Raw genomic sequence first — 12801 nt, forward strand, 5'->3', positions numbered from 1 at the left:
CCTCCAAATATATGAAGGGATATAGACAAACCAAAAATTAGCCCAAATTTATATAAAAAAAAAGGAGAAAACTATATTAAAAGTGAGGTTATGGGGGATTGAACCCCTTACCTCTTGAAAGGAGCAAGGATCTAAATGCCACTAAGCTAAGGAGGTGAAGTGTAAATAATAGGCTTCGTATGAGGACCTATTTATAAGAATCAAAAGGAAGAGTCTACCAGAGCACCTAATGGTCCTCTCCTAGACTGGGGGGCAAGTGTGGATGCTCAAAATTCAACACCGGTAAAAAACCCACCTCTCACGCCTCAAGTCCCTGGAAGGTCCAAAGCAACCATGTTTGAAGTCCATTTGGACCCTCAAATTAGTGCTCAAATCGACCCTGCTCCAAATGACCACTTCGCCTCGAACCCCCTAATAACTCTATGATTTAGAGTTATTTTTATTAACTTTGAACTTGAATTTTGGGTGAAAAGAGTAATGAGTGTGATGTTATTTGTAAGTTTGTTTAGTTTTTACCTTTCTTTTCTAGTTAGTGTGTTAATTCAAGAGTCTTGTAAATTGTTGGTAGTAATTGTAATTAATTAAATAATTGTGTGTGTTTTGTTGTTTAGGAAAGGAACTTTTGACTCGCCAAGGGAAACTAAGGAATCCAAGGAAAAAGGGGACAAAAAGCTGGAAATGCTGCTCAAATGCTGGAGGCCGAAGTGTTAGCAAATCTGGAAATTGGGGACTGACGTGGACAAGAGCCAGCTGACCTTTCTTCACTTATCTCAGCGCCTATGTGGCACCCACTTAAAAATTAGGTCAGCTGGCTGAGGTGGCGTGGACTAATGGACCAAGAAAGGAAAATGGACTTTCTAATTAGGGTAAGGAGAAGAAAAAAGTACCCTAAGGGAGGACAGCCGAAATTATCAAAGGGGAGGAATAGAAAACACAGTACAGTTTTTACTCAGCAAGAAAGAGGAAAAGGAAAAATTGCAGAGAGATATACACAGAAAAATCAAGTACCCAAAAGAGGATATCCACGAGCAAAGAAGGAGGAGGACGATAGCAACTGATTCTACTTCTTCTCTTTCTTCTATATTTTTCTTTTGTGTAGTGTATACTCTTCATTCTACATTGTGTGAAACTGAATATTAGTTATGGATGAACAATATCTGGTTTGGGTTGTAATTTTCAGTTTGAACATGAGCTAATCCTTTTGAGATTTGAATGGCTATGGAACCCAATGTTATGAATTAATGATGAAAATTACATGAGTTTAGTAACTTGCCTTTGTTCATTCAAGTGAGATGAATGTTAAATGATTGTTAATTACTGGCCATGACTAACAATTTGCTTAGCTAGATCTGATTCTGGAAAGGTTATATCTAGTGGAAATTACTTGGATGATGCAAGAGAATTACCATGTTTAGGTTGTTCTTAGTGAGTAAAATAGGAATATTTTGCTACCTTGTATAACTTGAGAATTGGTGTGTAATTGTTGTTTTGCAACCTGATTAAATATAGGAATGTATTAAATCAAGTTGTAGAATTAATTCACTGAGTTTTGGGAAAATCTCACGTGCTTATCTTAGAATTCTGTTAACTCTGTGCAACTTTGCCGAATGAATGCTGTAACAACTGGGCAGATTAACATAGCGGGAAATAGCTATTCAGATCTATTAATCCATAAGCACTTTTTCTTTAATTCAATTTTTCTATCATTTTAGTTATATTTTTAAATAGATTTAATTGCAGTCATTTAATTTCAGATTGATAGTACAATCATTCTCATAATTTCTTCCTTTAATTTTAAATTATTGATTAGTTGGTTTTACACTTGCTTGATTTTGCAATCCCTGTGCAGACGATACTCAACTTACTACTATATTACTTGTTGCTGACTGTGCACACATGCACATTTTATTTGCTAAAAATTACGCAACAAGTATTTGGCGCCGTTGCCGGGGATTGAAAATTAAAATTCTGTATTATCAACTATTTTGCAATTTATTTCTGTTGTTTCTAATTCTGCTTGTTTGGGTTGTGCGTTTCTCAGGTTTAATCTAGTGCATGAACGAACAAGACGAATCTGAACTTGCTCCTATTGACCCCGAAATTGAACGTACTTTCAGAAAAAGGAGAAAGGCACAAAAGGCTAACAGCCGCTACAATATGGCTGAAAATGTTGGAGATGAAGGGGGTGCCCAGAACATAGCAAATCCTATTGTTTTGGCGGATGATAGAGCCAGAGCAATAAGGGAATACGCTGCCCCTATGTTCAACGAGCTCAATTCGGGCATTGTGAGGCCCGAAATACAAGCACCCCAGTTTGAGCTCAAACCTGTCATGTTTCAAATGCTCCAAACAGTTGGGCAGTTTAGTGGGATGCCCACGGAAGTCCCTCATCTCCATCTTCGCTCATTTTTGGAGGTGAGCGATTCTTTCAAGTTACAAGGAGTAAGCGAAGAGGCGCTAAGATTGAAGTTGTTCCCGTTCTCTTTAAGGGATTGAGCTAGATCATGGCTCAACACCCTTCCTCCCGATTCGGTGACAAATTGGAATGACTTGGCTGAAATTTTTTTAAGAAAGTACTTCCCTCCCACGAGAAATGCAAAGTTTAGAAGTGAGATTATGTCGTTTCAGCAGCTGGAAGATGAGTCCACTAGTGACGCGTGGGAAAGATTCAAAGAGCTTTTAAGAAAATGTCCACACCATGGTATCCCACATTATATACAAATGGAGACATTCTACAATGGTCTCAATGCAGCCTCTCGAATGGTCTTGGACTCTTCAACCAATGGAGCCATTCTTTCCAAGTCTTACAACGAAGCATTTGAGATTTTGGAAAGGATTGCAAGTAATAACTATCAATGGTCAAACACTAGAGCTCCTACAAGTAGAAAGGTGGCGGGAGTTCTTGAAGTAGATGCATTAACGGCTCTAACAGCTCAAATGGTCTCAATGACCAACATCTTGAAGAATATGAGTTTGGGAGGAAATACTCAGCCAGCCGCTGCCATTCAAAGTGCAGAAATTTCATGTGTTTATTGTGGAGATGGGCATACTTTTGAGAATTGCCCTTCAAATCCAGCCTCAGTTTGCTATGTGGGTAATCAGAACTTCAACCGCAACAACAACCCATATTCAAATTCTTATAATCCAGCGTGGAGGCAACATCCAAATTTTTCATGGGGGGGTCAAGGAGCAAGTTCAAGTGGAGCGCCAGCACAAGGGAAACAGTCATGTCCACCAGGTTTTTCTCAACAACCAAGGGCTCAACAACCTCACCAATCTCAAGGCTCTCAATCTAGTTCCTTGGAGAGTTTAATGAGAGATTATATGGCAAAGAATTATGATGTGATTCAGAACCAAGCAGCTTTTCTTCGCAATCTGGAAATTCAGTTGGGGCAACTGGCCAATGATCTGAAAAATAGGCCCTAAGGTTCTTTGCCTAGTGATACCGAGAATCCAAGGAGGGATGGTAAAGAACACTGCAAAGCAATTAATCTACGGAGTGGGAAAATTCTGGAAATTAATGATGAGAAAACAAAGGGCAACAAGGAGCCCACTTCAATCCAAACCAAAGGGGAAATGAGTAAAAAACCAGCAAGTTCAGCTGCTGAATTCAGCCCAGTTGATACAGCATCGGGTCAGCATTCTGCTGCAGAAAAGACTTTACACAAGCCACCTCCACCATTTCCTCAACGGTTTAAAAAACAGCAGCAAGATGGGAAATTCAGGAAGTTTCTGATGTTTTGAAGCAGCTCCATATCAATATTCCCTTAGTGGAAGCCTTGGAGCAAATGCCCAACTACGTGAAGTTCTTGAAAGATATTTTGACAAAGAAAAGGAGGCTGGGTGAGTTCGAAATAGTTGCTCTAACAGAAGGTTGCAGTGCTATGTTGAAAATCAAAATTCCTCCTAAATTAAAAGATCCAGGCAGTTTTACAATTCCATGTTCCATTGGTGGGAGAGATGTGGGAAGAGCTTTATGCGATTTGGGTGAGAGTTTTAATCTAATGCCTATGTCTATTTTCAAGAAGTTGGGCATTGGTGAAGCTCGGCCAACCACAGTTACATTGCAGTTAGCGGACAGATCAATGGCTCATCCGGAAGGGAAGATTGAGGATGTACTAGTGCAGGTTGACAAGTTCATATTCCCGGCCGATTTCATCATTCTTGACTATGAAGCGGATCGAGAAGTACCCATAATATTGGGGCGGCCATTTCTTCCCACAGGGAGGACTTTGATTGATGTGCAAAATGGAGAACTTACCATGAGGGTGAACGATCAACAAGTGACCTTTAGTGTTTTCCAAGCCATGAAGTTTCCGGATGACATAGAAGAATGTTCTAGTTTGAGTGTACTTGAGACACTTGTGGCTGAAACCTTTAATAAAGAAATTTGCAAGGCTGATTTGGGGCTGAATATCTTTGAGGATGATGAAGAATCTAGCAATGAAGAGGAGTCCCAAGTCACTTGGGTAGAGTCCAGCAAACCAGCCATGAAATTCAGCAAGCATTTTGAGTCTTTAAATCTGTCGGAAGGAAATTTTAAGCCTCCAAAGCCCTCTATCCAAGAAACACCAAAACTGGAGTTTAAACCGCTGCCTAGCCATTTAAAATACGCCTACTTGGGGGACAATGAAACGCTGCCTATGATTATTTCAGCGTATTTGGATGCTGAAGCTGAATGTTTACTGCTAGAAGTGTTAAAGAAGCAGAAGAGGGCAATCGGCTGGACTATGGAAGACATAAAAGGCATTAGCCCGACGTTTTGTATGCATAAAATACTGCTGGAAGCTCGCTGTAATAACTCTATTGAGCAGCAATGAAGGTTGAATCCCATCATGAAGGAGGTAGTTCGGAAATAAGTGATTAAGTGGCTGGATTATGGCATTGTGTACCCGATTTCAGACAGCTCTTGGGTCAGCCCAGTTCAGTGTGTCCCTAAAAAGGGAGGAGTTATAGTAGTGACTAATGATAACAATGAGTTGATTCCCACAAGAACGGTGATTGGTTGGCGAGTTTGCATGGAAGGACCATTTCCCGCTGCCATTTATTGACCAAATGTTGGATCGGTTGGCTGGAAAGGAATTTTACTGTTTTCTTGACGGATATTCAGGTTATAACCAGATTTCTATAGCTTCGGAAGACCAGGAAAAAACAACATTCACTTGTCCCTACGGCACCTTTTCCTTTAGGAGGATGCCGTTTGGCTTATGCAATGCCCCCGCCACCTTTCAGAGGTGTATGATGGCGATTTTCTCAGACATGGCAGAAAATATTCTTGAAATTTTTATGGATGACTTCTTAGTATTTGGGGAGTCTTTTGACAGTTGCTTGGCTAATTTGGAGCGAGTTTTAGAGAGATGTGAGGAGACAAACTTGGTTCTCAACTGGGAGAAATGCCATTTTATGGTGAAGGAAGGCATAGTTTTGGGCCATAAAGTCTCTCATAAGGGCATTGAAGTAGACAAGGCAAAGCTGGAAGTGATTGAGAAATTGCCACCATCGACAACCGTAAAAGGCATTAGAAGTTTTTTGGGGCATACAGGGTTCTATAGGCGGTTCATCAAAGATTTTTCGAAGATCTCAAAACCCCTTTGTTCATTGCTGGAACAAAACCGCCAGTTTGAGTTTACTAAAGACTGTCATGAAGCATTTTTTACATTGAAGAAGGCATTAGTTACTGCCCCAGTCATTGTTGCTCCCGATTGGTCTTTGCCATTTGAACTAATGTGCGACGCTAGTGATTTTGCTATTGAGGCGGTACTTGGGCAGCGAAGAGAGAAGATTTTTGACTCTATTTATTATGCAAGCAAGACACTAATTGATGCTCAAATGCATTACTCAACCACCGAGAAGGAGTTGTTGGCTGTGGTGTTTGCTTTTGACAAATTCAGGTCTTATCTTGTTGGAACGAAGGTGATTGTTTACACCGACCATTCAGCAATCAAGTACCTCATTGCCAAGAAAGATGCCAAGCCAAGACTTATCCGTTGGGTTCTTTTGCTGCAAGAATTTGACTTAGAAATTCGAGATCGAAAGGCACTGAAAACCAAGTGGCTGATCATTTATCTCGGCTGGAAGCAAGTGGTGACAGTAAAGATGAGATGCAAATTCAAGAAACATTTCCTAATGAACAGCTGCTGGTTTTAACTCAAGAGACTGCTCCATGGTATGCCGATGTTGTTAATTATTTGGTGAGTGGATTACAGCCCCCAGATTTTACTAAACAGCAGCTTAAAAAATTCTTCCATGAGGTGAGATTCTACTATTGGGATGAGCCTTACTTGTACAGGCAGTGTGCGGATCGAATGAGGCGGCGTTGTGTGCCCGAAGAGGAAGTTGCAAGCATCCTAGAACACTGTCATTCTTCTCCCTATGGTGGACATGTTGGGGGACAAAGAACAGCTGCCAAAGTCTTTCAATCGGGCTATTATTGGCCTACAATTTTCAAGGATGCTCATGATTTTGCAAGAAGATGTGACCGCTGCCAAAGAGTTGGCAATATTTCAGCAAGAAATGAGATGCCGCTGAATTGCATTCTTGAGGTGGAACTCTTTGACGTTTGGGGAATCAATTTCATGGGACCATTCCCACCATCTTTTGGCAATCTTTACATATTATTGGCGGTAGATTACGTCTCTAAATGGGTCAAAGCAGTAGCAAGTCCCACAAATGACTCCAAGGTAGTGATGAAGTTTCTCCATAAGCAAGTGTTTACTCAGTTTGGAACCCCACGGGCTTTGATAAGCGATGAAGGTACCCACTTTGTGAACAAGATCTTAGCAGCCTTGTTGGCCAAATACAGTGTGAAACACAAGGTTGCTATTGCCTACCATCCTCAAACTAACGGGCAAGCCGAGTTGTCAAACCGAGAGATAAAAGGGGTTCTTGAAAAAGTTGTAAATCCTAACTGCAAGGATTGGTCGCAGAGATTAGATGATTCGCTGTGGGCGTACCGTATAGCTTACAAAACACCTCTCGGAATGTCCCCCTACCGGCTGGTTTATGGGAAGGCTTGTCACTTGCCTGTCGAGCTGGAACATCGGGCATTTTGGGCCCTCAAGAAGCTGAACCATGATCTTGGCGCTGGTAGAGAAGCCCGCATGTTACAGTTGAATGAGCTTGAGGAGGTGAGACTGTTTTTGTATGAAAATGCCAAGCTGTATAAAGAGAAGACTAAAAGATGGCATGACAAGCGAATTTGGCATAGAGTGTTTGAAGAAGGCCAGCGAGTATTACTTTTCAACTCACGGCTGAAGCTGTTCCCAAGCAAGCTCAAGTCCCATTGGTCGGGACCATTCACCGTAGTTAAGGTGTACCCATACAGAGCTGTAGATGTCAAAGAAGATCAGTCCGGGAGGGTATTCAAGGTGAATGGGTAGCGGCTTAAGCACTACCTTGGAGGGGAGGTCGATAAAGCGAAGACCTCCATCATTTTGAAGGATGCTTGAAGGAGAAGGACTATGGGCTGCCATGTATTTAATGTATCACACTTGGGCAGCCCATGAGTGAAAGAGACAGATTGTAAATAAATAATATATGTAACTAAGTTTGGGGTGTACCACCCCTTGTAAAAAGAACAGAAGAAAAAAAACACAAAAAAATATATATATAAATAAAAATAGTATATATATATAGATACATATACTTGGGTTTTCTTGAGGTTACTAAGTGTGTTTGCTGGTGTTTGCAATGATTTATTGCAAGTGGAAGAAAGGAAGCTGTAATATGGGAACTAGTCAAGTTTGGTTAAAAGGCAGAGAATTTTCAAAAAGCTGGAAAGTCCCAGTTGTTATAGCATTGCTTCAGCATTTCGCAGGGACGTAGAAGGAAAATGCTATGCTATGAGCTTTGCTATATCAACTGGGAGCATTTTATTCTGGGAAATTTGGAGGCCTTTTATAAAAAAAACAAAAAACAAAAAGAGAGAAAAGTTATATATATCAGTTTAATATATATATTATCAATTTACTGTATATATATATATTTTTTTTATTTTATCATATATATATATTTACTGTATATATATATTTTATATTTATTTTATTATATATATATATTAGTATATTGCATTTATATATATTAAACTGAACCCACAACCCCAGAAATCCTTTCCCACACCACAATAACCAGAACCCACGACCCCAGCCCTCACCTCCATCGACCCCCCCCTGAACCACGAACTCACGGCCATGAAACCCACTCGCCCAAATCACCCAGCTCCGCCCTACACCGCCTCACCACTCCGAGCCACCCCGTCGCCTTCTCCATCTCACCCAGCCAACGACCCAGCACCGAAACTCTCCGCCTCTCCACCACGACACGACGAACCCATCACAACCACGACCCATGGCCCATTGCCAGCGCCGCCTAGCCCACACGACCCGACACCATACTCAAGCCTCAACGGGACTCACGGCCTCCAGCTTACCCATTCAAGTTTCAGGGCAGTCTCTTATTCAGTAAGCTTCTTCTTGGCAGAGCATATTTCTGTAATTTTCATGGAGTAGGTATTTTGAGCTGCTGATATTCTGTTGTATTTCCTGGTGATATACTGTGAAAAATTTCTCTTTGTGGGGAGGCCATTAATTGGGTTGCAGCTCTTGAGAATATCAGCTGATTTATTACTGACTGACCGAGGCTCATCACCACAGCCACATTCTCGTTCCGAACACATATCTCGTTCCATCACAGTCACCATGCCTAAAGTGAAGTACTGCGCCCACAAAGCCAAGAAGAAGCCATTCTCTGAAGTCCCCAAATTTGCCTCTGAAACAGCAGAGGAAAAATACTATTCTTCTATCTGCCACAAAGATTTCTACATGGAGCAAGGCCTGATAGCCGTGAATGCCAACTTCAGTGACCTGCCCGACTAGTTAATTGATACTGTCACAGAGAGGAATTGGGAGACCCTGTGCTCAACACCGAAACCAGCCGTACCCGAGTTGGTCAAAGAATTCTATTCCAACTTCTTGGCCGAGCAATGGCCTACAACAATAATTGTTAGAGGAGTAGAAGTGCCATTTTCGGCTGAGGTCATTAACGAGATTTTCTTGTTGGAGCAAGTCGAGTGCGAGTTCACCAAGGGACGTGAACAGATGTCTGACGAACTGATTAAAGATATTATACCCGAGCTGGCCAAACCAGAGGCCGAGTGGGACATTGATGAGAATGGAACGTTTCGTTTTTGAAGAATGGATCTGCAACATGAGATGAAATGCCTCTACAGCTTTGTCCAGTCTACCTTGCTCCCAACCTCCCATGATTCCACAGTGAGTAGGGAGCGCATGTGGATGCTCTATTGCGTAATGAAAGGGATGCCAATTGATGTAGGTTCCGTGTTGGCGCAAGAAATTTTTGACTGTGTGCATCGGTCAAAAGGCAAGCTCTTCCTGCCCTCCACTGTTACCGCTATATGTCGCGAGGCCGGTGTCCCGGTGTGGCCAGAGGAGGGGCTGGTTCCAACAAAGGGGCTCATCAGTTTTGGCCCGGCCCGTGCTCCCAAGACTAATGCTGCTTCATCCTCAACTTCCAGTGATCCCGTCCTGGAGCAATTGACCAGGCACGGGCAGATACAAAACTAGATGCAGCTGAGGCAAGAGCAGATATGTGAGCGTCTGTGCACCCTGTGGACTTATGAGCAGCAGAGGGATGCAGCAATGAGGAGTGTGCTGCAAAAGGCTCTACCCAAAGCTAGTCCACAATTTCCAGCGTTCCTAGATAAAATTTTGAATCCTTGGACTGAAGATGTTGATGACAAAGAGGAGTCCCATGGCGAGGACTTCGAGTAGAGGGGGTTTCCTTTCCTTGTTATTTAATTTTCTGTTAATTTATGTTATTTTGTGTTTTGTGACTGTTCTTATTATGTTTTTAGTTTAGGTTGTTTAAATTGTGTTTTAGCATTGAACTTTAATAGCTGTGATTGTGTGTTGTTTATATTTGTGCTTGAGAGATACTGTTGTTTGGTCAGGCTTAGCGTAGCGCTCGATGATGATATCGTCCATCTTCCTCCATTTGTGTTTTGCCCTGATTTTGTGTGTTCACTATGCTAGTTTAGGTGCTATTGCTATCTTTAATGCCATCTATTAGTAATTATTTCAATAGTTGTGTGCTTGTGCTATCCCACCATGCTTTGGATCTCTAGAATAACCAACATCTTGAGAAAGTTTAAGCTTCTAGAATTGGTTAGTGTAATCCTTGAGGCGAAATCCTAGCTAGCTTTACCACTTAGAAATGATCTAGGCCATCCTTGGACGTTTGGGCCTTTCAAGCTTACCCATTGTATATTAATTCCCCCTAGTCACCCTTAGTTGAGCTAATTTTCCTATTCTTTCTTAATACCTATCATTAATGATAACCCTCTGCTTAAATTGTTATTTTTAACTTTCATTAACCAAACCTAGCTGCTGAAATTTATCAAGAACAGATTATTTGCAGTAAGTTTGGGGTTAGTGGGGTTAGTTTTTAGCCATGTGGTGAGCTATTCCAAGTTTCATTTATTAGCCACATTGGGGAGAATGATGGGATTTAAGTTTGGGGTGTGTGGGAATGAGCTCACATAAAAATATTCATATTTCTCTTGCTATATATATATATATCTTTACTGTTACAATTAAAAAACAAAAAAAATAAAAACAAAAAACAAAAACAAAACCAAAAACAAAAAAATAGAAAAAAAAAAAAGAGAGAGAAAGAGGCAGTTTTGAAACTAAGTTTGGGGTGTACAACCCCCTATCCAAGAAAATATTGGAGGCTTCTTTCTATTCTTCTAGTTGAATTTGGAAATAACAGTAGCAAGAGAATTAGAGCTAAATCAAATTATTCATTGTGGGTTAAAAATACATTTTGGGTGAGAGCTTGAGAGAAGAAGAAAGGTTCTTGATAAGTTGAGGTGGTTAGGTTATAAGCCATAGAAATATTACCTTTTATCCTACCCTAACCTAAGCCTTACACTACAAGCCGAGTAAAGTCCTTTTGATCTAGGTGGTAAAGCTAGACTACATTAGTGGAGAGGGTTGCACTAATTCAACCTATGGAAGCAGATATTTTTAAACTTGAGGATCAAGGGTAGTTATTAGAGGAATTCAAGGTGTTGGTGGGAAGCATTTGCACACTCTAGTGATTGGGTTACTTTTGGGAGGCATTAGTGATATCAATAGCACTTAAAATGAGATTGAGACATATAAATTCAAGGCATATTCACTACCATCATATCATTCCATTCCACATAATTCTAAGAGCATTTTCTTCGCTAAGCTATGATTGATTGATCATTACTCTCTCATTTACAAATCTGTGTTTGTTGTTGTCTTAGTGTTTGTATTGTTTATTTTGCTTCTGTTTTTCATTACTCGAGGACGAGCAATATGCCAAGTTTGGGGTGTGATAACTCTATGATTTAGTGTTATTTTTATTAACTTTGAACTTGAATTTTGGGTGAAAAGAGTAATGAGTGTGATGTTATTTGTAAGTTTGTTTAGTTTTTACCTTTCTTTTCTAGTTAGTGTGTTAATTCAAGAGTCTTGTAAATTGTTGGTAGTAATTGTAATTAATTAAGTAATTGTTTGTGTTTTGTTGTTTAGGAAAGGAACTTTTGACTCGCCAAGGAAAACTAAGGAATCCAAGGAAAAAGGGGACAAAAAGCTGGAAATGCTGCTCAAATGCTGGAGGCCGAGTGTTAGCAAATCTGGAAATTGGGGACTGACGTGGACAAGAGCCAGCTGACCTTTCTTCACTTATCTCAGCTCCTATGTGGCACCCACTTAAAAGTTAGGTCAGCTGGTTGAGGTGGCGTGGACTAATGGACCAAGAAAGGAAATGGAATTTCTAATTAGGGTAAGGAGAAGAAAAAAGTACCCTAAGGGAGGACAGCCGAAATTATCAAAGGGGAGGAATAGAAAACACAGTACAGTTTTTACTCAGCAAGAAAGAGGTAAAAGAAAAATTGCAGAGAGATATACACAGAAAAATCAAGTACCCAAAAGAGGAGATCCACGAGCAAAGAAGGAGGAGGACGATAGCAACTGATTCTACTTCTTCTCTTTCTTCTATATTTTTCTTTTGTGTAGTGTATACTCTTCATTCTACATTGTGTGAAACTGAATATTAGTTATGGATGAACAATATCTGGTTTGGGTTGTAATTTTCAGTTTGAACATGAGCTAATCCTTTTGAGATTTGAATGGCTATGGAACCCGATGTTATGAATTAATGATGAAAATTGCATGAGTTTAGCAACTTGCCTTTGTTCATTCAAGTGAGATGAATGTTAAATGATTGTTAATTACTAGCCATGACTAATGTTATCCAATAAATTAGCATTGATGACGTGGCAAGCAATCCCTGGACACGTGGCTGACACCTGGAAGCGTCTGCTAGAGTATCGACCAGAGGACACAGTAGAAGCAGTGTAAGCCCGTATTACTCGCGACCAGTCTGGTCGATGGTTCCGTGTACAAGGCAACATTTATGGGAAGATCTTTGTAATCCCGAATTTATCTCACTCAATCTCCTGAGTACCCGATTATTCAGGGAAGAATATCTGTAACAATCTTTTGTAACCCCCCTTGAGCCTATATAAATAGCAAGAGATAGCTCAAGGGAGGGACTTTTTTTTTGGCTTTTGAATCATTCGAAACTATAGTAATTCTCCTAGTAAACTTGTATTGTTCTTCAGAGGTTAGTGGAACTCATTGAACCCTAGTTCTTTGATCACTCTTCTGATTCTTATATCAATATCAGTCTAAATGGACGTAGGTCATTACCAGATCCTGGGGCCGAACCACTATAAATTACTGTGTTTTG

General features: G+C 40.6%; 1 non-coding gene across 1 annotated transcript; it reads right to left on the reverse strand.

The window, feature by feature from the left end:
* Positions 1–2598: 2598 nt before the first annotated feature.
* LOC133833640 (small nucleolar RNA R71) lies at positions 2599–2705 on the reverse strand. Its single transcript, XR_009893009.1, has one exon. It is a non-coding gene; the product is annotated as a small nucleolar RNA R71 (small nucleolar RNA).
* Between the last annotated feature and the right edge of the window lie 10096 nt (positions 2706–12801).

Source organism: Humulus lupulus, chromosome 4 (assembly GCF_963169125.1).
Source record: "Humulus lupulus chromosome 4, drHumLupu1.1, whole genome shotgun sequence".
In the NCBI taxonomy this organism is placed as follows: Eukaryota; Viridiplantae; Streptophyta; class Magnoliopsida; order Rosales; family Cannabaceae; genus Humulus; species Humulus lupulus.